The sequence below is a fragment of the Meles meles genome, chromosome 6, assembly GCF_922984935.1.
Source record: "Meles meles chromosome 6, mMelMel3.1 paternal haplotype, whole genome shotgun sequence".
Taxonomy (NCBI): Eukaryota; Metazoa; Chordata; class Mammalia; order Carnivora; family Mustelidae; genus Meles; species Meles meles.
In genome coordinates this window covers 86,086,416-86,112,646 of record NC_060071.1, presented here as the reverse complement: position 1 = coordinate 86,112,646, position 26,231 = coordinate 86,086,416, and the positions used below count along the sequence as shown (strand labels likewise).

General features: G+C 40.0%; 1 protein-coding gene across 2 annotated transcripts in view; it reads right to left on the bottom strand.

Annotated features, from left to right (window-relative positions):
• AKAP6 (A-kinase anchoring protein 6) overlaps positions 1–26,231 on the bottom strand; it is a 564,294-nt gene that overhangs the window by 466,719 nt on the left and 71,344 nt on the right. For both annotated transcript variants that reach the window (XR_006818743.1, XM_046008964.1), the window contains exon 2: positions 3,611–3,820. The gene's annotated coding sequence lies outside the window, so the exon portion shown is untranslated. The remainder of the gene's footprint in view (positions 1–3,610; positions 3,821–26,231) is intronic.

The window sequence follows — 26,231 nt, the reverse complement described above, 5'->3', positions numbered from 1 at the left end:
CACTGGGCGTGGAGAGCTGGGGATGGGCAAGATGATGCAGAGATGACTGTATCAGCTCTCCTCAGACACAAGGCTTCCAGGATGTTGCACAATCCCATTATTCTGGTACTTTGTCAGAGATAGGCAGCATTTGGATTCAGCCACTGAGATACTCAGCAAAATAACTCTCTTTTGGTCTTCTTGACCCAAGAGATGGATTTGGAATACGCCTTCTGCCTGTGAGAGAAGTCTCCTCTTCTATTCCTTGCCTGGTATTACCAGGGAATGCAAACATCTTCAAGTTAGCAGAGTACTATATATGCAGCTGATAAGACAGGTACAACAAACTTGATTCATTACTGACCTAGATAAGACCAGCTTTTAGTACAATTCCATAATGCTCACCCTCATTCATGTAGCATTTCCCATATGCAGACCCTGCTAGAAAGACGAGTCAAGCAAGGGTAGTGGCAATAGTTTCCTGAGCATCAACACTGCATTATTTAAATCTCTAGGATCAGTAAAGGACCTCCCCAAAATTCAAGCTCTTTCCCGCAGTAAAATTGAACTTGGTGTCATAAATGGGATTTCATTCCACATGTGAAATGTGGACTCTGATTTTCCAATTAGAATGAGAAGGGTGGGATGAGTGTGATAGAGTAAAGGTGACTCATTTGTGTGGTATACACAGTTAAGATGTCATAAAACTAAGACATCTGTGAGTAAGCATGTGGGCATCACAGTGAAATCACATCTGATTGGAATTCTGACCCAATCACTTATTAACTACATGGTCTTAGGCAAATTTGTTAACTTGGCTAAACTTGGTTTCTGCGAAACATGAATATCACCTAATCTTATAAAGTGAAATTATTATTCTGTATCTCACGGTGTTATAAGGGCTAACTGAGACATAAACAATGTTAGGTCCAGTGCCCGATACATAGTAAGAACTGAATAAATAACAGATGTAGCTGTTATTTTGATTACTATTTTCATCACTCCCACAAATAACTAACTTCTTTGCAACTTTGTGATGGGGGGGGGACATAACCAAAAGCATGGAGGAGGTTAACTTCTTGTGAGCCTTCCATGGTGGAAACTTGGCCACACTGTAAACATGGTCTTGATATCTTTCACTTATCGCTGTGAAACAATATTCCCTAAATTCTAGAAAGTTTCCATGAAACACCACTAAATGCAGCTATAGAGCAATCTCTCCTTTCCTCCCTACATGGTCTTGATATCTTTCACTTATCGCTGTGAAACAATATTCCCTAAATTCTAGAAAGTTTCCATGAAACACCACTAAATGCAGCTATAGAGCAATCTCTCCTTTCCTCCCTACACACACACCCCATCCAACCCCTTGGGGATATATTAAAACTAAGGCAAGTGAAATAGCCCTAGCCAGTAATTAAGACACACAGCTCATCAGAGAGCAGCACAGGCTGTGGCCTTCTGCAAAGAAACTGAGCATCAGGATGACAGCTCTCATTACTAGGGCTTTGTTCTCCTGGAGCAAAAAGAGCACAAAAGCATAAAGTTGGAGAACTGTAACTGCATTTTGAATACTTGCAGGGGTGGGGGGTGTCACAGGTTCCTCCAAACAGAGAGGATATTCCACCAAACAACTGCATCAGCCCACACCCACCAGCGCCTTCACCCCACCCTCAAAGCATGACTCCACTTTTTCTAACACTGCCCTTAAGGAATCTGGCTTCCGTGACTTCCAGTAATTGTACAAATCACCCATGATGAAGCAGCTGAACACAGTGTTAGACAAAAGAAACAAAAATTAAGCAAACAGAAAACTCATTAAAATGCTGCCTTTGGTTATTTTTACTCCTAACAATTCATGTTACCAAACAATTCTTTCTTCGTTGCTTTTCCTTGGAAGTAATACTTTAAAAGAATTCTAATGGGCACTGACTGATTTTCTCCAGACTCATGATCCAACAACTAGATACACTTTCCCTTCCCCCATCTCCATCTAGGACTCCTCCCTGTCACCTTAGAGCTTCTGACTTGGCTGCGTTCACACCCAGCAGTCCCGGCAAAGCTTTCTGTTCACGTTATACAACAAAAAAGCAGGCAATGAACAATTCATGCTCCTAAGTGCTTGCAATAAAACAGGCTGAGCTGACCTCTCCCATCCCAAATAGCTGCATGTCAGCCACATGAGCTTAAAAGACCGACAGTAGTACATATGTGATGTGTATAAACAAACTAATTAAAACCTAAGGTCTCTCATTGCAGCTAGTGCCTAATGGGACCAATATAATTGGAAAAAAAAAAAAAAATCACTCCAAGCTAGCTAGAGATATTGCTTTTCCTGCCTCTAGGATCCATCTCGTTTAGGCTCAATAAACAGCTTAAAAAAAGAGAAATTTGGGGGTTGCCATTCTTTCCTATAAGACTTCTCAAATAAAAACTATCAACTCAGCAGCACTGAGCCAAAAGACCACTCCCTGATTCCAAGTGGACATATTGATCAACTGAACTGACATGTGCCTCCTCCTTTCTCTCTCTTAGTAGCAATCAGCTGCACCAGGAAAATCCATTTCATTTCCCAAAACAAAAGGCAACACACTGCTCCTTATCTGACACTGTCAGGCCACAGTTTTTAGAGGCGGGGGGGATAAAAATACACACACACACACACACACACACACACACACACACACACACAAACAAAGATGCCTAAGAAATAGCTAAGAGTTGAAATGAACATGATACATGTTTATCTGGACTTTCAGGATTGAGTTGAGGTTATGACTAAGCCCAGAGATCTGTATTCGCCACAGTCACTGAGAACCCTGCTATTTATTTGTCTTACCAGATTCCGACTAAAGTTAAGAGCAGCACCTCGGGCACTTCCAGAGGCTCTCCTCGGTGTTACCCTTCACTGCAACTGCCGCAGAGAGCAGACTTGTTACAAGTCCACCTGCAAACAACTCCAGCTGTTTTAGAGACTAGCTAGAGATAGGAAAATATTAGAGTTTCAACTATGAAGGACAGGGGTTGAAGGACTACCACATAAATCAAAAGGCTCAAGTAATTTCATTTGGTTTGGGTCTTCATGCTTTTAATAAATTCTGTGTTAAACGTGCAAGTGAACCCCTTTCACATCAGGGTTATGTCAAATGCTTATTCAGCATTCATTCCTTGCCATGAAGAAAATGAAACCCAACCGAGGTAAATACTAAATCTCATACTGTAAATCACTAAATATTTCAAAAATCACAAGAGCAAATAGGGGACCAATTAGCTCTGTCCCATAAAAAAAGAAATCTGTATCTTTACAATGCTGAAATACTGTGAACTACTTATTTTAGAGCCTATTTGGGATTTTGCAATAGAAAATTATCTTATGTTTATGAAAAATTCTATGAGAACACCAAAAATAACAGGCAGAGATGGAACAAGAATAATTCTACATATTATGATTCCTCTATGACTCTTAAAGGCCTTTGTCTTAACCCAGCAGCCTGAAAAACAGATTTAGGTAAAACAGCCTCCTTTCCCCAGTCCATTTTAAGCAGACAACATCCCCCCATCTCCGCCTTAGCAGACACCGACTAACCAACAAAACAGCCTTGCAATTAAGGCCCGGACGTTCAACACTCACCATCTCCTGCTCCCAATCTCCTTTTGATGTTTACAGCACATCTGTAGGATGCAATACTAGGAGATGCCTTGTTTGACCTGCTGCATGATGCTGTGACATCAGTTCAGATGATGCAGCTCATTATGGGAAAGACTGCTGTTGCTATGGCAACTGGGATGTGCTAGGAATCCTTGCTGCATTTCCAGTGGAGCCTGAGACAATACGGAAGCCCTGTAAGAAACAGACGATATGCAAAATGCAGACCAAAGGAAGAGGATCCCTCACTGGACTAAAATCCATACATTTAAAAGGGATTTCCCTGAAGACACACTGGGAAAAATAAAAATTACCTCCTACTTCATTGTTACACATTTAGGAGAGAATAAGGTTGTGGGGGAGATAGAGATTTAGTACTGAGTAAATAAAAACAAATGCTCAGTGTTTCTCTGTTTGTCAATTGATTACTTCTTCCTCTCTGGACAGCATTATGATACCTTTTTAAAAGTTATTAAAAAGAATTTTTGTTTACTTGTCAAAAACCGGAAGTACAAAACAGGGGGCAGAAAGGGAATTAAAAATGGAATATAAACAGCAAAGAAAGTGACTCTAACTCTAAAGTAAATAAGCATTAATTCTTAAAACATGGGCAAACTCCCACCAATAAAGTCTGCCCTGATCATTTCCCCTGATGGACACCAACCCATAGGACCTTTCTAATGCAGCAGAGCCCCAGCTCTCACCTGAGCATGGATGCGCATGGGTAAGGAGGATCTAGGGGGCACACCACACCTCTTTCCATTTCCAGGGGCCCATCCCCTGGCCTGCAGAGAACCTCTCCTACTCACAGCCAAAATTCAAGTCTTTAAGGGAACCAAACCTTGTGGTTGGAACAAGTAACCAACCTGCTAGAACTTCTCAAGTCACTGACATTCCAAACATTGGGGCTGTTTTCCTCTCCTCCAGGCAGTAAGACACAGAAGGAAATTACTCACGCCCCTCCCCCCACAAAAGCTGCAACTGTGTGAAAAGCCACATTTAAACAAGACACAGTGAGGTATTTTGTCAATGAATAAAAGAAAATTTGAATTTGAATTTGAATTTAAAGCAATCCCTCTTTCCTAGTCCTGTGCAGAAGTAAATATTATGTGGTGAGAACAGAGGGCAGGGGAAGAGAGATGGACAGAGCATCCCTCACTTAATACTTTTAATTAATTAATACTTTTAGACTATGGATTGAGACAGAATCAAGCTGAGCGCTACCCACTCTATCTTCAGATTCTGGGAAAAACAGCATTCTAAAAGCCCAAAATTGAACAGGACAACAATACTGTTGTCCTCTCCAACTTGAGATTTTAAATGGCACTGTTAGCTAACTGCATACAGGACAAGGAGACAGAATGGCCAAAGAAATTCAGACAGTGCCTTGGTAAATAGGGGCTGATGAAATTGCCTGAGAGGTGCCAAGATCCTAGCAGGGTGCACCACCAGCTGTTCACAGGGCAGCCCTGCCCTGGAAAGCCCAGCCCCGTTCCTGTTTCACCTAATGAGAACTTGGGAGACCAAGAGCAAGAGGTTGAAGCTGCCTGCCCAAGTTACCCCTGCTCTCAGTCATTGACTCCCACCCTTTATCTTAGACCACATGCTACACCAATAGAAGTAAGAGGCAACCACTCCAGAGCAGAGAAAGGCTTCTCTGGGATTCAGAAAACACAGTGTTAATACCAGTTCCTCCAGGGAGCATCTGTGTGCATTCAGGCTAATCAATGAACCTCTCTGGACCTCAAGTTTCTCATCCGGAGATATAATGTATTTAACTAATGAACATGGTTTGCAAGTTTTGTTAGTAGTTGAACACTTTATTCTAATGATACAGTCCAAAGCTAGGTAGCCCTGATTGAGGGGTGATAAAAAGCCCAGAGCCAAAACTGATGAAACTTTCTCAACACCCCCTCCCCTCCGCCGCTGCCTCATTGGCTCTGAAATGACCCATGAAGGTACCTCTGAAGAACCGTCTCGGCCTCTGAGGAAGATTTAAGGAGTCATGGATCTCTAACAGTATTACTGGCCTTCCAGAGCTGAAATCCCGTGATTCTGTAAAGAGGAAGGAGCAGAGTGGAATCAGGTATTTCAGACTTGAATACAGTTTCTCAGAATGGGAAGGATCTTGTCAGCCTCCTTTACCAAAAGCAAGTCATTTGTTTGCTGGGAAGAGATGGATGGCTCATCAAATCTGAGGCTAGACTTTTAACAACACAAACAGGCTGAATCATTAGCCCACAAAACAGCCCAGATCAGATTTTTAAAAAAGGGGGATCCATAAAGCAGAAGCAAATAATAAACTAAGTTTTCTTTCTTGCCTTGTGAATGGACCTCTAATGTTCACTTTAGACTTCCCAGTGTTTGTTTTTGTTTTTGTTTTTTTTTTCCACTGTTACACAGCCCCATGTCATGGGGTTGTTTTGAGGACTGCATGCAATAATGTATATAAAAGCATCTGGAAACCAGAAGCACTGGAGAAATGTCAAACCTTGTTACTATTGTCATTAATAACCCAATCACCCCAAACAGTGGAGGCTCTGAGCTCTCAACTGCACATCCAGCCAGATTCTGAATTCTGGACTAAGATGGCTGGGACATGGTTCGCAAGGTCTACACAGCTACCAAGGTGGGCTGACTCCTCACCACTGACTTCAGATGAGGTCTGAAAAGGTAATGAACTAGGGATACACTCAGAGGACAGCCAGGGCAATGGGCAACAAAGAACAAATGAGTTTCTCCTGGAGAGCAGAATCAAGGCCAGATCGGTGAAATGAGGCAGGAGCTTCAGACCTGAGTGGCCCGAAGTATTTCAGAACTGCTGTGGGTTAGGGACCACCATGTGTCTCCCATTTTGCCTTTGACAGAAACAACTCTGCATCAGTGAAAAATCCTGGATTTTCAGCTGACATAGTGACTACATGGGACTTTAGGTGGCTTCCTTGGGATGTGAATATACATTTATTATAGGGCAAAAGGGAGAAAATAAATATTTGGGGTTCAGCAGAACAAGTTCAGCAGAACTTGTGACGGCTAATGGGATTGCTCACCAATATCTCAGTACCCTTACCCATAGGTAGACCTTGGGATTGGTTCTTATCAATGGAATGTGAGTAGAAATGAAAAGAAACACCTCCAAAGGTAGTTAAGAGCATGTGTGCCTTCTCCATACTTTCCTCCCTGCTACCTGGATGCAAAGTAACTAGTGAAAAATTCTGAAGCCCCACACTGTGCATGGAGCCTGGGTCCCTGAATGACAGCGGGGTAGGGCCATTCTCTCCCAACCGTCCACTGACCCACATGGAATTGCAGTGAGTAAGAAATAAACCTTTACTATATTAAAGAGATTTGGGGGTAGTTTACGACATATGAGCTATCTATTTATAAATAAAAATATGACAATTTAGGGGTGCCTGACGGGCTTAGCCAGTAAAGCATGTGACTCTTGATCTTGGGGTCATGAGTTCAAGCCCCATGTTGGGCATGGAGCCTACTTAAAATAATTTTTTTTAACTGTAACATTTTAATAAAATAGAAATTTAATAATTTAATAAACTATATTAAAATTATAACACTATATCCTGTTGTTGATTATAAGCTTACAATGTTAAAAACAGGTTTCCTTATTACAGAGCTTCTCAGAACCTTTAATATGCTGATATGCATTGAGAGCCTCTCATGGGAGAATATTCTATGTATTATTTCCCTAACTTATTTGGCCATAGTATCCTTTTATCATGGACTAAAGTTCCACTAGCTGTCCATCCACAGTGTAGGAAACAGAACTATAAACAACAATGGGCTAGAAACCCCCTGAACCCCTGATTTAGTCTGGAGGCTATAGAAGAGGAAAAAGTTAAACTACTCTCTTCTCCAGTGTAACAGGCAATTTGCAGTCTTTCTCTGCCATTATGAACTGGCAAGGCAGAAGTTGATGGTGTTATTATAGACAGAGCAATATTCATACAAATGTTTCCTCCTGGCCATTTTCCCCTGCTTACAACAAGGAGTTCTATCCCAAAGTCTTACCATTTCAGGAGTCAATGAATCTTATTTCCAAATCATCAGCTCATGATGTAAACATACATCTTATGCTTGTATTTTAGGGGTTTAAAAAACCCTAAAGCCAAAAAAAAATTAAAAAGAAAACAAAAAACCTAAAGCTATTCCTGGAAATGTGGCAAGCCTGCATTCCTTAATGTATCATGTTAAAATTTCTGGATCTGAAGACTGTTAGTTGTTAGTTAGCAACTGTTAGTTGGGGAAGTACTGGCTGATTTCACAGGTGAGCCTCTGAATCACCCTGGCTAAAATAATAATGGTGTGTTTCTTATTCATTTGAAGTCTAAATGGATGCTCCCAACTGCAGATGACACTCTACATGGTGATTCAGGGACTCTATCTTAAAGTTTTTCACCTTCCTCTAGAGGCTTAGAGTCCTGGGCATTCATTGGGCAGACAGAGATGGCACAGGAAATATTTTTATGGGCCAGTTCTGGAAGTACTCTTCTTCACATCCATCCACATTCCATTGGTTAAAACTCAAATGACCACACACGCTACAAGAGAGGCTGGGAAAAGGAATCTAGCTTTGTGCCCAGGAAGAAAAGGAAACAGGTGTAATACACAGTTATCAAGTCTCTGCCATATCATGATATCAGGAATCTGAGACTTGGTTCAGGTGCATTTTACATATGTGTCTGCAATACCACCAATGGTTCTTCTTAAGCCCCAGCGAACATTCAGACACACAAGACTATCATAGCCAACTGGTCAGCTCAGAGAGTTTGCCAGCAGGGCAGCATCAGGATTACTCTTCCATAGGATCTTGTGGTAAACCATGCAGCAGTCCACATAGTATCCAGGAGCTATTATATCTGGCCCTGAGGTAACAGCTCAAGAACAATGAGCAGAACATAAGCAAGTTCAAGAGCAACCAGCCTTAAAACCATTATTCCTCCAGGAGCCTGTATCTTTTTAACAATTTCACAGATGTAATTTCCAGGGTTCTCCCAAAAGTTATGCCCAGTTATAAGGGTCACTACACTCAGAAGAGCCCCAAATGATGGCTTCTTCTCGGGATTTATAGCTATCTCAATCCAGACCAACAAGGGCTTACCCCTCATCACTAACTTCAGAGGTAGCTGAAGAGTACAATGGATGGTGGGGAAGGGACTTCTTAGAGATACCCCAGATCTAGGGTCATAGGAAAAATGGACTGACAGTTCCTCTTAGAGAGCACGGTCAGGGCCAGACCAACCAGGGAAATTCTCCTACTTTCAGGTAGTCATTTTTTACTAACCAAGGGCCATTTTTACCCCCAAGCAATGTTACTAGAAATATCATTGACATTTTATCATTTTCAGGTTTCCAGAAGAACAGAGCTACAGAGTTTACCAAAGGTCAAATTATGTCACAAAGATAAAGTGTTTAGCTAATCCCCTACCAAAAATGCCTAGTTCTAGCTTTAAAGTTGACCTTTATTCACAAAATATATAAATATTCGAACACTCCATCCACACACTTATGTCACCATCCACCCATGCTGCCTGTGGATACTGCTTCAATCAGTAATTTTATATACTTCCTGAGATTATCTGGAGGCCAAAAATATTTGGACACCAAACTACAGTGGACATTTGTGGCTCTTACTGTAGAGGGCTCAACATCCCTTTTACTTTTTTAGATAACCAGGCAAAGCAAAACATTCTTATCTAAAGATTATTAATCATTGGCAATCAGAATAGAGCTTGCAGACATAATAATGATTATAGAAGTTCAGTTATTATTATTGTTGTTAGCTGAAGTCTGGATTTATTATTTCCAGACATTACCTCTTCCACATACTAGGTTATACACTTTAGTTGGGACTCCAATTAAAGGAATGAAGCATGTGATTAAGTCTTAAGCCAACCAGGTTGTTACATTCGCCTGACCTACAGATATTAGCTAGAGATGAGTATGAGACCCCACTGAAGCCAATGAGATGCACTGAGACATTTTAATGAAAATCACTATTGGCTTCTGGTCTGAAAGTGAAAGGATGTCAAATTTGAAGCTTCTTGCTCATTTTTCATTCATGAATGAAGAACCTGTCTAAGGATAAAGCCAAGAGAAAGAACAGAGCTGAGCTGAGCTGCACAGGTGAGACTGCTTGAGCCAGAAATCAGCCTTACTCTGGCTCTATAGATTGGAAGAGCCAAAAGGTCCATTTTTCTGCTTCAGCCAGTAAGTTTTGGGATCAGCCAGTAAGTTTTGGGATAAAAGACCTAACTAATCTGCAAAGCCATTAGAGACACTGTGGAAGGTACAAGTTGGCACCATTAGCATGCAGCATCCTTGGAAGGGGAAGAAAAGGTTGGGTTCTTAAACAATGAGACTCCTAAAAGTGTTAGGATCAGGGCCTGAACTGGCAAGATCTCAACACAAGGAAAATGCAAAGAATTATCTTTTCTTCTGTACATTCTTGGATTTATGACAGTGATCTCACACTCCAATCAACCTGAGCCCCATTCCTCTGTCCTTTGCCAGGGAAAATTCCCATGGATGAAGGCCAAAAAGTCCAGGGAAAGGTGTTGCCGGGGTGGCTCAGTAGGTTGGGTGGCCAACTCTTCATTTTGGCCCAGGTCATGATCTCACAGTCGTGGGATCCAGCCCTGTGTCGAACTCCATGCTCAGCTTGGAGTCTGCCCCTCCCCTCTCAAAATAAATAAATAACAAGTCTTAAAATTTTTTAAAAAAATAAAAATAAATAGATAAATAAAAAGACCCAGGAAGATAGATCCCAAATGAACACCTAGATCTGGAGCCTGAAGCAGACTTAGCCATGATTTTGTCCAAAGAAAGTGGCCACAACCAGTTCAGAGATTTCTCTGCCATCCTTCTGAATTTAAGATTTTATCTTGCCTGACTTTATAGAGTTAGTATGGTATGCTGTTTCACTTGGACTTAACTCCAAACACAAACCTTTGACCTGAAACAAAACGGTTTTAATGTGCGGTGGAAGCGCAATTGTGCAGCTTTATGTAGTGAAAGGAAAACATTCGGGACTAACAGGACTAACTGCATGCTAATGGTGCCAACTTGTACCTTCCACAGTGTCTCTAATGGCTTTGCAGATTAGTTAGGTCTTTTATCCCAAAACTTACTGGCTGAAGCAGAAAAATGGACCTTTTGGCTCTTCCAATCTATAGAGCCAGAGTAAGGCTGATTTCTGGCTCAAGCAGTCTCACCTGTGCAGCTCAGCTCATATATGAAGCAGGGATTTACAAACTATTTAAACTCTGCATTGTATTTCTGGGGATTTCTTGTTTTAGAATTTAATTTTTTCATAGGTTTTGATCTTGTCCACTCAAGCAGCCTTTGGGTACTAAATACTATACCACTTTTGATTTCCCCAGAACCTGCAGCACAAAGGTAGCGTAAGTAATTACTTAGTAAGTCCTTCTTGATTCTTAATTTTTTTTCTTAAAAAATAACATTGTTTACACTCTAGGCAAAGCCTAGCAGCTTTCTCTTCATCACTCCAGAGGTTGAAACATTATAAATAATTTTACTAAGGCTTACATGTGTCAATCTTTTTCCTTCATTGAGGCCTAAAATAACAAAAAGTTGTTTGCTACTGAGAAAACCTGACAAAAATGATAAAGCCAGTCAGCAAGCAAACACCTACTATATGTCATCAGACATAAAGTGGATAGTGGTCATGATATGTGTTTCAAGTTATGTATAACTGACTCATAACTAACATAACATTTTTGGCCTGCACAACCTTTCAAACTAGACTCCTCCCTCTACCCGAGAAAATGATTAATAAAATAACTACCCTCATTTGTAAATATTCTCCCAGCATAAACATAATACATTCTACAAAGATGTGGTTTTCCAAGATAATTTTATTTAGAAATAGTTATTCCTTTTCCTATAAATATATGTGCATATAAACACACACATATACATATAGACTCAGGAATATAGGTGAGAATGAGTTTTTGCACATAATACCAATCTTTCCCTTTACTCTAGGCAACAACATCCTATTTTTTTTTTAAGATTTATTTATTTATTTATTTATTTGACAGATAGAAATCACAAGTAGGCAGAGAGGCAACCAGAGAGAGAGGAGGAAGCAGGCTCCCTGCTGAGCAGAGAGCCCGATGTGGCCACCCAGGCGCCCCAACAACATCCTATTTTTAAATTTACCAACTTACTGCTGGAGTCAACATTCTATCAATATACTTACTACAAAAACTTTCACCATAATACAAAATATTGCTTCATGGAATTCTTTCAAAAAGGATTACACAGATACAAACATAAAAGTAAATCTAAAATATTCCAAAGTATACATGTCACATAAAGAACATATACTATATATAATACACCTACTGAGATAAAAAAAAAAATCAAGTAATAGAGGCATTTCTTTATCTAGCTCTATGTTTACACAGTGCTTACTCAGTGCTCTGGACTGAATCTGTATCCCCCCAAAATTCGTATGTTGAAATCCAAACCCCTAAGGTGATAGTATTAGAAGGGAGAGCCTTTCCAAAGTGATTAGGTCTTAAAGGTGGATCCCTCTGAATGGGATTGGAGCCCTTATAAAAGAGGCCCAAGAGAGCTCCCTTGCCCCTTTTCACCATGTGATGGCAAAGCAAATAGATACTTTTTATGAACAGGAAATGGATTCTCACCACACACTGAATCTACCAGTCCCTTGACTGTGGACTTCCCAGACTCCACAACAGTGAGAAATCACTGTCTGTTGTTAATAAGTAACCCAGTCTACAGTATTTCTGTTCGGTAGCCTAAACAGATTAAGACACCCAGCTCTTCAAAAATCAGTTATGATTCTAAATATTAACAGCAAGGTACCCAAAAAAGAAAGTAGAAAATAATCCCATTTACAATAGTATCCAAAAGAATAAAACACTTAGGAATAAATTTATCCAGTGAGGTGAGAGACTTATCCATTGAAGACTATAAAACACTGATGAAAGAAATTAGAGAAGACACTAATAAACAGAAAGACAACCTATGTTCATAGATTACAATAATTCATATTGTTGAAATCTCCATACTACCCAAAGTAATCTTCAGATGCAATTCAACCCTTATCAAAATTTCAACGCATTTACAGAAATAGAAAAAACGATACTAAAATTTGCATGGAACCACAAAATACTACAAATAGCTAAAGCAATCTTGAGCAAGATGATCAAAGCAAAAAGAGGCATAACTCTTCCTGATTTCAAACTACCTTAATATAGTAATCAGAACAGTATGGTACTGTCATAAAAATAGACACACAGATCAATGGAACAGAATACAGAAATAAACCTAACTAATCAGTTAACTAATTTTCAACAAGGTCACCAAGAATACAAAATGGGAGAAAATAGCCTCTTCAATAAATGGTGTTGGGAAAACTGGATATCCACTTGCAAAAGAATGAACTGGGCCCTTATACCATTTATAAAAATTAACTCAAAAGGGATTAAAGACTTAAGGATAAGACCTAAAACCATAAAAGTCTTAGAAGACAATATAGGGGGAAAATCTCTTGATATTGGCCTTGTCAATGATTTTTTTTTATATGACACAAAAGCATGGGCAACAAAAACAAAAAGAAGTAGGACTACATCAAGCTAAAAAGTTTCTGCACAGCAAACAATTAATAAAGGAGAAAATGTTTGCAAACTTTATATCCAATAAAGGGTTAATATCCCAAATATATAAGGAACTCTTACAACTCAATAGCAAAAAAATTATAATAATAATAATCAGATTTTTAAATGGGACAAAGGACCTGAACAGACATGTTTCCAAAGAAGATATATATGTATAGCAAATACCAAAATATAAAAATATGTTCAATATCATTAATCAGGGAAATGTAAATCAAAACTACAATGAGGGGTACCTGGGTGGTGCAGTCAGTTAAGCATCTGACTCTTGGTTTTGGCTCAGGTGATCTCAGGGTGTTGGGATCGAATCCTGCATCGAGCTCCAAGTTCAGTACAGAGTCTGCTTGAGATTCCCTCTCCCTCTCCCTCTGTCCCACCTCCCACAGCATTCTCTCTCTCAAATGAATTAACAAATCTTTGAAACAAACAAACAAAAAAACCATAAAGAGATATTACCTCATACCTGTTACAATGTTTATTGTCAAAAAAATGAGAGATAACAAATGTTGGTGAGGATGTGGAGAAAGGGAACCCTTATACTCTTAAACACTATTGGTGTGAATGTAAACTGGTACCACCATTATGGAAAGCAGTATGGAGGTTCCTCAAAAAATTAAAATAGATTTACCACAGGAATCCCACTTCTGGGTATATATCCAAAGGAAATTAAATCCATCTCTCAAAGATAGCTGTACTCTCATGTTCATTACAGCAATATTCACAATAGCCAAGATATAGAAACAACCTAAGTGTCCATTAACAGATAAAGGGATAAAGAAATGTGGGAGATATATATATATATGTATATATATATACACACACATACACACACACACACACACGCATACACGTGTATGTGCATTTTATTACCATCATCATCATAAAAGAAAGAAATCCTGCCATTTATGAAAACATGGATGAACCTGGAAGGTTATGTTAAGTAGAAAAAGCCAAAGAAAAATACTGTATGGTATTTCTTATATGTGGAATCTTAAAAAAAAAAAAAAGCCAAACTTCTAGAAACAGAGAGTAGAATGGTGGTTGCCTGGGACTTGGAGGGAGATCTTAGTCAAAGAGTAAATATTTTCAGTACTGTATACTTGAGATCTGCTAAGAGTGTAGATATTAAGCATTCTCACACACACAAAAAAGTAATTTATGTGAGGTGATAGGTGTGTTAATTAACTTGACTATGGTAATCATTTCACAAAATATACATATATCAAATCATCACATTGTATACTTTCAATATCTTACAATATTATTTGTCAGTTATACCTCAGTAAATCTGGAGGGAGAAAAAAAATAGCAATGACAACAATAAAAAGACATCCAGATCATGTGTGGGATTTGGCCAAGAAATAAACCTTTCTCCTAATAATTATAAAGTGAAAATACTTCTGGGCCTGTTTCACTTGGTGTGTTGGCTCTTGGCTCAATGTTTTAAACACCCGAGAAGTGTGGCATAACTGTAGACAGTAACCGCTGTGGTCAGTCAGCACTACAGTAATGAGTGGTTAAGGTTTTGAATTGTGAGTCATTTGCCGCAGAATGTCACTAATACGCTGTACCAGATGAGCTACACTGAAGAAAAAGATGATGCCCCAAGGAAAAACGAGCTGGCTCCATTTATCCACGTGGGACTTCAAGTGGTGATTTTGAAAAAGGTAAATACCAACACCAACCCAACCCCAAAAGAAGCTCCACTCTGAGGTGCTATTTCTGATCGCTAAGTAGGACTCGCATGTGTTGGTGGCTTCTGAAATCCATTTGGGTCCTCTGCTGCAGGAGACAGCTTTATGAGTAAATGTTACTCAGATGGAGGAATTTGAGGAGAATCCAAGCCCCACCTGCCCCATGGTCTCCCTCACAAACCTGCTCTGGCTCCTAAATGACCTCAGGATGCATTCCACTCAGTTGGAAGCTAATGAATGTTTTGGAGGAGAGGTACCACCATCTGCCATCAGCAACCATTGATACCTGTGAGGCAGTGCATGCTGTGAGACAGGCACTAACCAGACTAGTGGGAAGACAATTAGGTTGAAGCCCAAACATGAACTAACCATGGGAAGCTGGCCAAGTCATTTAACGTCTCTCAGATTCCTCATCTGTAAAACGAGGAATAACTGCTCTGCTTACCTAGTAACATTATGAGAGTCTAAGAAGTAAAATGCCACATTTGTAAGTGTCTTAAGAAAGAGGGTAAAGGAGAAATGAGTAAAGGGAAAGGGAGAAGGGAAAAGAAGAGAAAAGAGAAGAAAAGAGGGAGAAAGGGGAACAAGAGGGATAGAAAGAGGAAGAGAAAAAAGGCAGGGAAAAGTGAGAGAAGAATGAAAACATGGAAAAGAAAAAGAGCAAGGGAAAGTAGAAGGGCAGAAGCAAAGAGAGGGAAAGGAGCAAGAGAAAAGGTATAAAGCTGTATAAGAGGGGCACCTGGGTGGCTCAGTCATTAAGCATCTGCCTTTGGCAGAGGTCACAATCCCAGTGTCCTGGGATGGAGCCACACATTGGGCTCCCTGCTCTGCGGGAAGCCAGCTTCTCCTTCTCTGGCTTCCCCTGCTTCTATTTCCTCTCTCACTGTGTCTCTCTGTCAAATAAATAAATAAAATCTTTAAAAAAAAAAAAAAAAGTTGTATAAGAATGTAGGCTTTGGAACCTAAATCCCTCTCTAGGTTCTGTACTCACTGAAGTGTATGTCCTTGAGCAAAGCATTTATGCCAAGTTTCATTTTTTTTTAAGATTTTATTTATTTATTTGACAGAGAGATCACAAGTAGGCAGAGAGGCAGGCAGAGAGAGAGGAGGAAGCAGGCTCCCTGCTGAGCAGAGAGGCCCATGCGGGGCTCGATCCCAGGACCCTGAGATCATGACCTGAGCTGAAGGCAGAGGCTTAACCCATTGAGCCACCCAGGTGCCCCGCCAAGTTTCATTTTGACCCCCTTTAACACTTTGCCCACCTCTCACCCCCCACCTCTGGCAATCACCAACCTGTTCTCTGTGAGTCTGGTTTATTTTTTAAGATCCACATATACATGAGATCTATAATATTTGTCTGACTTATTTCACTTAGCATAATGCCTTCAAGGTCCATCTATGTTGTCACTTCCTGGAAAAGGTAAACTCCAATGGGGAAGGGAAGAAAGGTCTACCAAACTGGATGATACCCAGGAGACAATCAGAGATGGAATCCATTAGCCCTCAGGATGGACAACCCTGCATCATCAGTGGAAGAGAATTGCTCTTCAACCAGAAATATCCACAATGGACTATTAAATGAAAAGAAATAAGCCACTATAATATCTGAACTATTACATGTATTTTTCAAAGCCTCCCAAATTAGTCTAGTGATCAGTCAGAATTGAGAACCACTGAACTAAATAATTCACATGTGAATAATGGAGAGTAAATTCACTGTACTGTATGAAGTATAAGTGTATAATAATTGTACATCAAAAATCACTACAAACTTGCTATGGCTAAAAGAGGAAATTCTGAGTTTTTCTACTAAGAATGACATAGTTGTAATGATCATACACTCTCCTTGTTCACTTGATTTACAAAAGGTGTGAGGGAGTGTGCAAGATCAGGCTGGAGAGAGAAGCAGAAAGAAAGGATCTTGAATGTGCCTTAAAGAAGTGTCCATCTGGGAAGTAAGAAGGATGTGGAGCCACTCAGAATTTAAACTTGGAAAAGGCATACTCTAAATGCTAGTCTTCTAACAGAGTTTCCAAATATTTCATTCTCATCTGGGCTTCTTAGAAATGTGCTCTTCCATTTTTCTATAAATTGTTATATTTCTCCCATTTTTCATTGTATCTAAAAGCTTTACCTTTTAAAAATACACTCTCGGCCTATAGTGCACTTGTGTGGCTCAGTCGGTTAAGTGTCCCACTCTTGGTTTTGGCTCAGGTGACCTCTCATGGGTCATGGTCTCATGGGTTATGAGATTAAAACTTACATCGAGCTCCACATCGAGCTGCTTTGGGCTCTGTGATCAGTGGTGAGTCTACTTGATGGTTCTCTCCCTCTACCCTTCCCCCCATTTGTATGCGTGTGCTCTCTCTCTCTCTCTCAAACTAATAAATCTTTAAAAAATAAAAATAAATAAAAATAAAAATACACACTCAGCCTAAATTACGAAGGTGGCATATACAGAAAAGTTATATAGAGTAAGGCATTCAAATATTTAAGTCAAATGTGAGCTACTTTTTGAGAAATGAGGAATAACTGCTCAATAAAAAAAGCTATAATAATAATTATACTTATAATAGGTAATTATATGACAGGCACTGCTAGAATATATATTATCTCATTTATTCTTTAAAGAAGCTTGGGATAAAAAAAAATAAAGGAATCCTGGAGACAAGTATTCAATTTCATGTTACAGATAAGGAACAGAGTTATCCAGAGTTGCCCAAGTCTTGCTGCTGGTAAGTGGCAGAGCCCGGACTTAAACCCAAGTAGGTAGTCTCCCTACAGAGCCTATACCCTTAACCTCCAAGGCATAAGATATAATCCTCAAAATGCTTATATTTACATCTGGAACACAGACCCTCCCTCATTAACATACCCTTCCAGGCATCCTACCTTCACCACTTCGGTTCCCCAGGAGCAGCCCAGAATTCAGCCAGCAATGGAAAAAAGAGGAAGTGCTCCCTCCAGGAATCCCCAGTATGTGAGCCACATACAGATCTCAGAGAAGAAACTGTGCCTTAAAGAGCCTCTAACAATTCCTTGCACTTTAGAGGCCACCAACTGCAAGCATCTTGCCCCAAAAAACTTGGTGCAATCTGACACTGGTGGGCAGAGACTAAATTCTCAATAAATTCTCATTGAGCAAAGCAATACAAATATCTCCAAACTATTCAGCCACCAGACCTGACATTTATTTCCACACTACGATGCCAATGCTGCTCAGGGGCAAAGGTGCTATAAAGACAATGCTGCTGATCAAAGGGAATGCAGCTGCACAAAGGTCATGGCATGGCAAGTATACAAGGAAGGACACAATTTTTGTAATGGCTAGAACTCTTGTCCCCCTGGCCTAATTTTCAGTCTGTGGAATTGTGGTAATTTGCAGGATTGGTTCATAAATACAGAATCAGTAAAAACACTGTTGCTCCGTAGGGAAGCAGAACAACGCCTGAGATTAGAAGTCCTGAGTCTCAGTCTTGGTAACTAGCTCTGAGGGTCGTTCATCGACCCTGTGTTTCAGTTTTCTCACAACACAGGCCCTGCTGTTTCTGGACACTATTTTAAAAATCTGCCAAACTAACAGAGGAAAATGTGCTTTCAACATTTCAAGACTTATGGGCCAACCTAGTGAAAATGGCATAAGTTTCAGAGCCCAGCGACCAAAACTTAAAACCCAGCTCTGTCATTCAGTAGCTGTGTGATCACGGGAACATGACTTGTCCTCCCTGAACACAGTTTCTGAATCTACAGGGAAGGGTTAATAGTAAGCCCTGTCTCTTAAGATGGTCAGATAACTAAATGAGCTAATTATGTAAAGCATCTGGCACATATCTGTGCTAAATAAATGGTAATTATTGTGTTTGCTGGCCAGCCATTCTCTCTCAGGGTAGTCTTATGTAAATGATAAACATCATGAAGTCTTTGACAATGAATTTTATTTAATTCCTACAGCATCTAGCATAGAACTGGCTGTGTGAATAGTGACTAGCAATGGCAAAAGAAGTGCTAGTACTAGATCCTGCTGCTACTTACTAGTACTAGGAGTGCCAGTAGCAGCAGGAGCCACCACGGCAGAATCCCCTGTAATTACTGCCGGAGAAGCAGGTAGAGGGAACAATAACAGCTCGAATAGAAGAAGAGAAGGAGGAGAGGGTAGGAGGAGAGAGAAGGAAAAAGAAGGGAGGAGGAGAAGAAGGGCGGCAGCGACGGCAACAAGTTCAATGCTCTCCCCACCCATTCTTTCTTGTGCTATGGATTATCTATCCCTATACCAAGAAGATAAAGCCTCCCAAGCAAATAAGCACTGCTGTACAGGCATTGGGTCAGTAAGAAATTGAGCAAACCTGGCGAGTTGAGGAAGCTCAAATGCTAAGGGATGTGAAATACTCCCTACTAGTCCTCTAAGTTGTCATCTCTAAGTTGGTATTAGATGCAGCAGTTTTATGACACTATCAAAAAGAGAAGCTGGTAGAAGTTTGAAGAGAACAGTGACATTGATTCATTCAGTACTGGAAAAGAAAAGAGTTCTGGGCACTTGTGATCTCAAACTTTAGCCTAGATCAGAACTTTTTTCTCTGACCTTCAAGACTCCCACATCCTCCAGATTCAATGTCATGCTTCAGGAGTCAGGCAACGAACACAAAGGCCCAGATAACTAGCTGGAAGAGAGGTCCACATTGGTCCTTGGTACCCTGGGGAAAATGACAGAGATTGGGAGAATGACCAGAGGGAAACCAAGAAAATAAACTTAAAACACCTGATGGGTTCCTCTACCCATCCTCACAAGTGAAGAGTCTATTTCTGTGGAAAGATTTTAACCATTGACTGAGAAAGTAACCAAGAACACGGATGTGCTGGAATTTCCTCCTCTTCCACATTCCTTTTTTGTGCATGGCTTCCCTTGGGGAACAGGGAGTTAAAAGTTTATTTAATAACATATACATGGGTATATGTTTAAAAAGAAAACAATCAAATAGAGCCAAAAATGGGTAAAGCTTAACCATGAACCACACATAAAGAAACATTCTTTCAATAAGAGCAGTTCCAAAAGGGAAAGCCTATCCTCTAGTTGACAAATACATGTATGAAAATACTAGAACACCCATCCAAGTAACATATATATAAAACTCAAAACAGCCAAGGAAACACAGCACACCAAAATGACAACACACAGTAAAATAAACATCCTAGTGGGATAACTTAAAGGAATTAAATAAGAAATATAAAGAAGACTCTGACTTACCACTACCGGATAGTATTTTTATTAACGTACAGAAGAGGGACAAAAATCTGCCCTCTGAAAATAGTCAGGAATCCTGTCTTCTGTACAGGCCTGATGAGCTCCCCATAACCCAGCATTTTCATCTTTCCTCAGAAATAGGAATTCAGAGGTCACAAAGAAGGCTCCATTTGGCTGAACCTCAAGGGGAGGAGCAGTTCTACCCAGAGCTCTCTGAGCAGACAAGACAATGGCTAGAAAGCTTGGGTCTCTCCCACCCTGCAGGCAACATACATGAGTAGTGATCTTGGGAATGGTGCTGGAAGAAAGCGCCCTCAGAGCAAAACCTATCATATTATCTCATTACCAGGTCCCCCAAGGCCAGTCACAGCTCACAGGTCTTAAAACTTCCCTTGGCTCCTCCAGGAACGGATTTCCTGATTCTAGATTCCTAACTTCACCAAGTTCAGTATTTGCCAACAGTGGGCCTCAGCGAGGTAATGGAAAAGTACAGAATCTGGTGGCATCAAAAGGGTGTGTCCTAGCAAACACCCATCAAACGGGCTGAGGGTGAGCCAGAATGAATGCATTAGTATAAGAATCTGAGCTAGCAGTTCTGTGTTCAGTCTGGTAAACACGGTTATCCTCACAGACAGCTCTTTCTTCATTGGTGGCAAACTCCCTCATCCCTTTGGTCTCAGAGGCAACAGAAGCCCCCAGAAATGCTGGAGGCAGGTAGTGGCAGGGCAGACAAAATGGAGAAACCTAGCAGAAGCAGAAGCTCCACCCCACCATGAATATCCACTAATTATCTGATTGATGAAATCTGCAGTTACTAGCTTGGGCTTCAGCAGAGAGTTCATCCCTAAAATCTATCTAATGGTAAACCACCAAACATTCTGTAAAGTCTAAAGCACTACATAAATGTTACTTGTTATCTTTACTATAATTACCAAAAAGATAATACCCAAACTCAACCTCTTGGAAATTATATTTTACTCTTATTTGTTGTTTTTAAGCTATTAATGGTCTAGGCAGTTTCTTCATTGAACTTTAAAAACCCTTACTAGTCACATCAAATATTCTCCATAGAAATCCCAGACCAATCAATAAATGAGGATGGCAGGGGAAAAAACACTTTTAAAAATTTGTCTTTCTCTTCAAAAAATACACTTTCCATTACTAAAGAAAACAATTACCACCTAGCTTGAGGTATTTATATTTGGTTGACTTTACCAATATTCAAGGCTATTCTAAGCAACCAAGAGTCAGTTTTTTCATTATAGCTAGATGACCTAGAGGGCTGTCAGAGCAAAGAAAAACTATGCTCCAAATATTATTCCTGCTTCCACTCATTATGTACACAGAAAACACATTTCTGTCAGTTTTAGGATACTTTTAGTTTTTTCCTTTATTCCAGCCATCACGGGTCATAAATACAGAGCTCTAGCTTCAGAGACTAAAAATATTACAGTATGTGATTCAGTACCAGATTCAGGCAATGTAAGTATAATGTGAGTTTTGGCCATTCCTAAGATTTTCAAGTCCTCATGGATAAAATCTGAAGGGAAGTGGTAGTGGGTGGGAGGCTGCCATTTAAGTGCTAAAAGCAATTCTATCTGTCCAGATACAGGAAACTGAATTCCCTTTGGGGTAGGCAGATCCTTTGTTTTGGAAACAAAACAAAACAAACAAACAAAATTTGAATGCAACCTTGGTTACACCCACCAATTTTTCTTAAAGAATAATAAGAAATGACGCAAATCTTTCAAAATTAAAATATAAGTGACTGGTAGAGAATTTTCATTTTAGGCTGAGTTTGAAATAGTCATTAGAGATACTTTTATCTTTTTTTCATATAAAAGAGGATAAGTTTCCCCTAAAGGGAGGGGATAATCCCAATCCTTGGATGAGACAGAGACTTGGACAAAAAAATAGGGACTGAGAAAGCCAACCTTAAACTGGGAGCAGAGGAATTTCACTTGCTTTCTAGGTCTTGGGGGAGGTAAGCTTAGATTCTTATGAGTAGACATACTCTGAGCACTCCAGGGTAGGGTTAGCTGGCCTCTGACACATAGAAGTATGTGGGAAACTGGGAAGATGGACACTAGAAAGGCCCTGAAGGTACTATAGAGCTACGGATTGTGAAGTTAGCAACACTGCTATGGACTGAACTATGTCGCCCCAAAATTCATATATTGAAGCCATAATCCTTGATGTGACTATATGTGGAGACAGAGCCTATAAGGAGGTAATTAAGGTTAAAAGAAGTCATGGAGGTATGCTTATTGCACAGGATTAATGCATTTATAAGAAGAAATACCAGAAAGCGCTCGCTCGCTCGCTCTCTCTCTCTCTCTCTCTCTACCATGTAAATACACACAAGAAGGAAGCTATGTATAAGGCAGGAAGAGAGCTCTTACCAGGAACACAATTGGTCAGCACCAGTCTTGGACTTCACAGTCTCCAGAATGGTGAGAAAATAAATCTGTTGTTTAAGCCACCTAATCTATGGTATTTTATTATGGCAATCTGAGTCAACCAAGACACACACCTAGTAACTGTTTCAGGATTCCTTTGGTATTGTAGTTTTGTTTCATCATTCCTCCACTTGAACTAGTCTTGTTAAACCTGACAATCTACAATGAGGTAGAAACGAGAGATACAGTAGAACGTATCAATGAAACTAGAAGCTGGTTTTTTGAAAGAATCAATAAGATCGATAAACCATTGGCCACACTAATCCAAAAGAAAAGAGAGAAAGCCCAAATTAATAAAATTATGAATGAAAAGGGAGAGATCACAACTAACACCAAGGAAATAGAAACAATCATCAGAAATTATTACCAACAGTTATATGCCAATAAGCTAAGCAACCTAGATGAAATGGATGCATTCCTGGAAAGCTACAAACTCCCAAAATTGAACGAGGAAGAAATTGACAACCTGAATAGACCGATATCTAGCAATGAGATTGAAGCAGTGATCAAAAACCTCCCAAAAAACAAGAGCCCAGGACCTGATGGATTCCCTGGGGAATTCTACCAAACTTTCAAAGAAGAAATAACACCAATTCTCCTGAAGCTGTTCCAAAAAACTGAAGCAGAAGGAAAACTTCCAGACTCTTTTTATGAAGCCAGCATTACCCTGATCCCCAAACCAGGCAAAGACCCTACCAAAAAGGAGAATTTCAGACCAATATCACTGATGAATATGGATGCAAAGATTCTCAACAAGATCCTAGCAAACAGGATCCAGCAGCACATTAAAAAGATTATCCACCAGGACCAGGTGGGATTCATCCCTGGGTTGCAAGGTTGGTTCAACATTCGCAAATCAATCAGTGTGATAGAACACATCAATAAGAGAAGAGAGAAGAACCACATGGTCCTCTCAATTGATGCAGAAAAAGCATTTGACAAAATCCAGCATCCGTTCCTGATGAAAATGCTTCAAAGTATAGGGATAGAGGGAACATTCCTGAACTTCATAAAATCTATCTATGAAAGACCCACAGAAAATATCATCCTCAATGGGAAAAAGCTTGCAGCCTTCCCGTTGAGATCAGGAACACGACAAGGATGCCCACTCTCACCACTCTTGTTCAACATAGTATTAGAAGTTCTAGCAACGGCAATCAGACAACAAAGAGAAATAAAAGGTATCCAAATTGGCAAGGAAGAAGTCAAACTCTCTCTCTTCGCAGATGACATGATTCTTTATATGGAAAACCCCAAAGACTCCACCTCCAAACTACTAGAACTCATACAACAATTCAGTAACGTGGCAGGATACAAAGTCAATGTACAGAAATCAGTGGCTTTCTTATACACTAACAATGAAAATACAGAAAGGGAAATTAGAGAATCGATTCCATTTACTATAGCACCAAGAACTATAAGATACCTGGGCATAAACCTAACCAAAGAAGTAAAGGACCTGTACTCAAGGAACTACAGAACACTCATGAAAGAAATTGAAGAAGACACAAAAAGATGGAAGACTGTTCCATGCTCTTGGATTGGAAGAATAAACATTGTTAAAATGTCTATACTGCCTAGAGCAATCTATACTTTTAATGCCATTCCGATCAAAATTCCACCGATATTTTTCAAAGAGCTGGAGCAAATAATCCTAAAATTTGTATGGAGTCAGAAGAGACCCCGAATTGCTAAGGAAATGTTGAAAAACAAAAACAAAACTGGCGGCATCACGTTACCCGATTTCAAGCTTTACTACAAAGCTGTGATCACCAAGACAGTGTGGTACTGTCATAAAAACAGACACATAGACCAGTGGAACAGAGTAGAGAGCCCAGATATGGACCCTCAACTCTATGGTCAAATAATCTTCGACAAAACAGGAAAAAATATTCAATGGAAAAAAGACAGTCTCTTCAATAAATGGTGCTGGGAAAACTGGACAGCGATATGTAGAAGAATGAAACTCGACCATTCTCTTACACCGTACACAAAGATAAACTCGAAATGGATAAAAGACCTCAACGTGAGACAGGAATCTATCAGAATCCTAGAGGAGAACATAGGCAGTAACCTCTTCGATATCAGCCACAGCAACTTCTTTCAAGATATGTCTCCAAAGGCCAAGGAAACAAAAGCAAAAATGAACTTTTGGGACTTCATCAAGATCAAAAGCTTCTGCACAGCAAAGGAAACAGTCAACAAAACAAAGAGGCAACCCACGGAATGGGAGAAGATATTTGCAAATGACAGTACAGACAAAAGCTTGATATCCAGGATCTATAAAGAACTTCTCAAACTCAACACACACAAAACAGATAATCATATCAAAAAATGGGCAGAAGATATGAACAGACACTTCTCCAACGAAGACATACAAATGGCTATCAGACACATGAAAAAATGTTCATCATCACTAGCCATCAGGGAGATTCAAATTAAAACAACATTGAGATACCACCTGACACCAGTTAGAATGGCCAAAATTAGCAAGACAGGAAACAACGTGTGTTGGAGAGGATGTGGAGAAAGGGGAACCCTCTTACACTGTTGGTGGGAATGCAAGTTAGTGCAGCCACTTTGGAGAACAGTGTGGAGATTCCTGAAGAAATTAAAAATAGAGCTTCCCTATGACCCTGCAATTGCACTGCTGGGTATTTACCCCAAAGATACAGATGTAGTGAAAAGAAGGGCCATTTGTACCCCAATGTTTATTGCAGCAATGGCTACGGTCGCCAAACTGTGGAAAGAACCAAGATGCCCTTCAACGGATGAATGGATAAGGAAGATGTGGTCCATATACACGATGGAGTATTATGCCTCCATCAGAAAGGATGAATACCCAACTTTTGTAGCAACATGGACGGGACTGGAAGAAATTATGCTGAGCGAAATAAGTCAAGCAGAGAGAGTCAAGTATCATATGGTCTCACTTATTTGTGGAGCATAACAAATAACATGGAGGACATGGGGAGATGGAGAGGAGAGGGAGTTGAGGGAAACTGGAAGGGGAGATGAACCATGAGAGACTATGGACTCTGAAAAACAACCAGAGGGTTATGAAGGGGCGGTGGGGGTGGGGGGGTGGGGGGGGGAGTTGAGGAACCAGGTGGTGGGTAATAGGGAGGGCACGTACTGCATGGAGCACTGGGTGTGATGCCAAAACAATGAACACTGTTATGCTGTAAATAAAAAAATAAAAATAAATTAATTAATTAAAAAAAAAAAACAAAAACAAAAACCTGACAATCTAGCAGATCTTCCTAGTATTTGAACACCTAGTATACTCCAGGCACTGTGCTAGGCAAAGGAAAACAATGATGAATAAGATAGACATAGTCACTATCCTTATGAGTAGTCTAGAGAGAAAGATAATAAGCAAATAAATATACAGAATATTCATGACAATTGTGATAACCGTAATCCTGCATATATGAGAGCAATAATGCTCTCTGACATACTGTGAATGTAAAATGCATAATGCAGTTTCTGACATACTGTGAATTAAAGGGAGATGCTGCTCTCCAA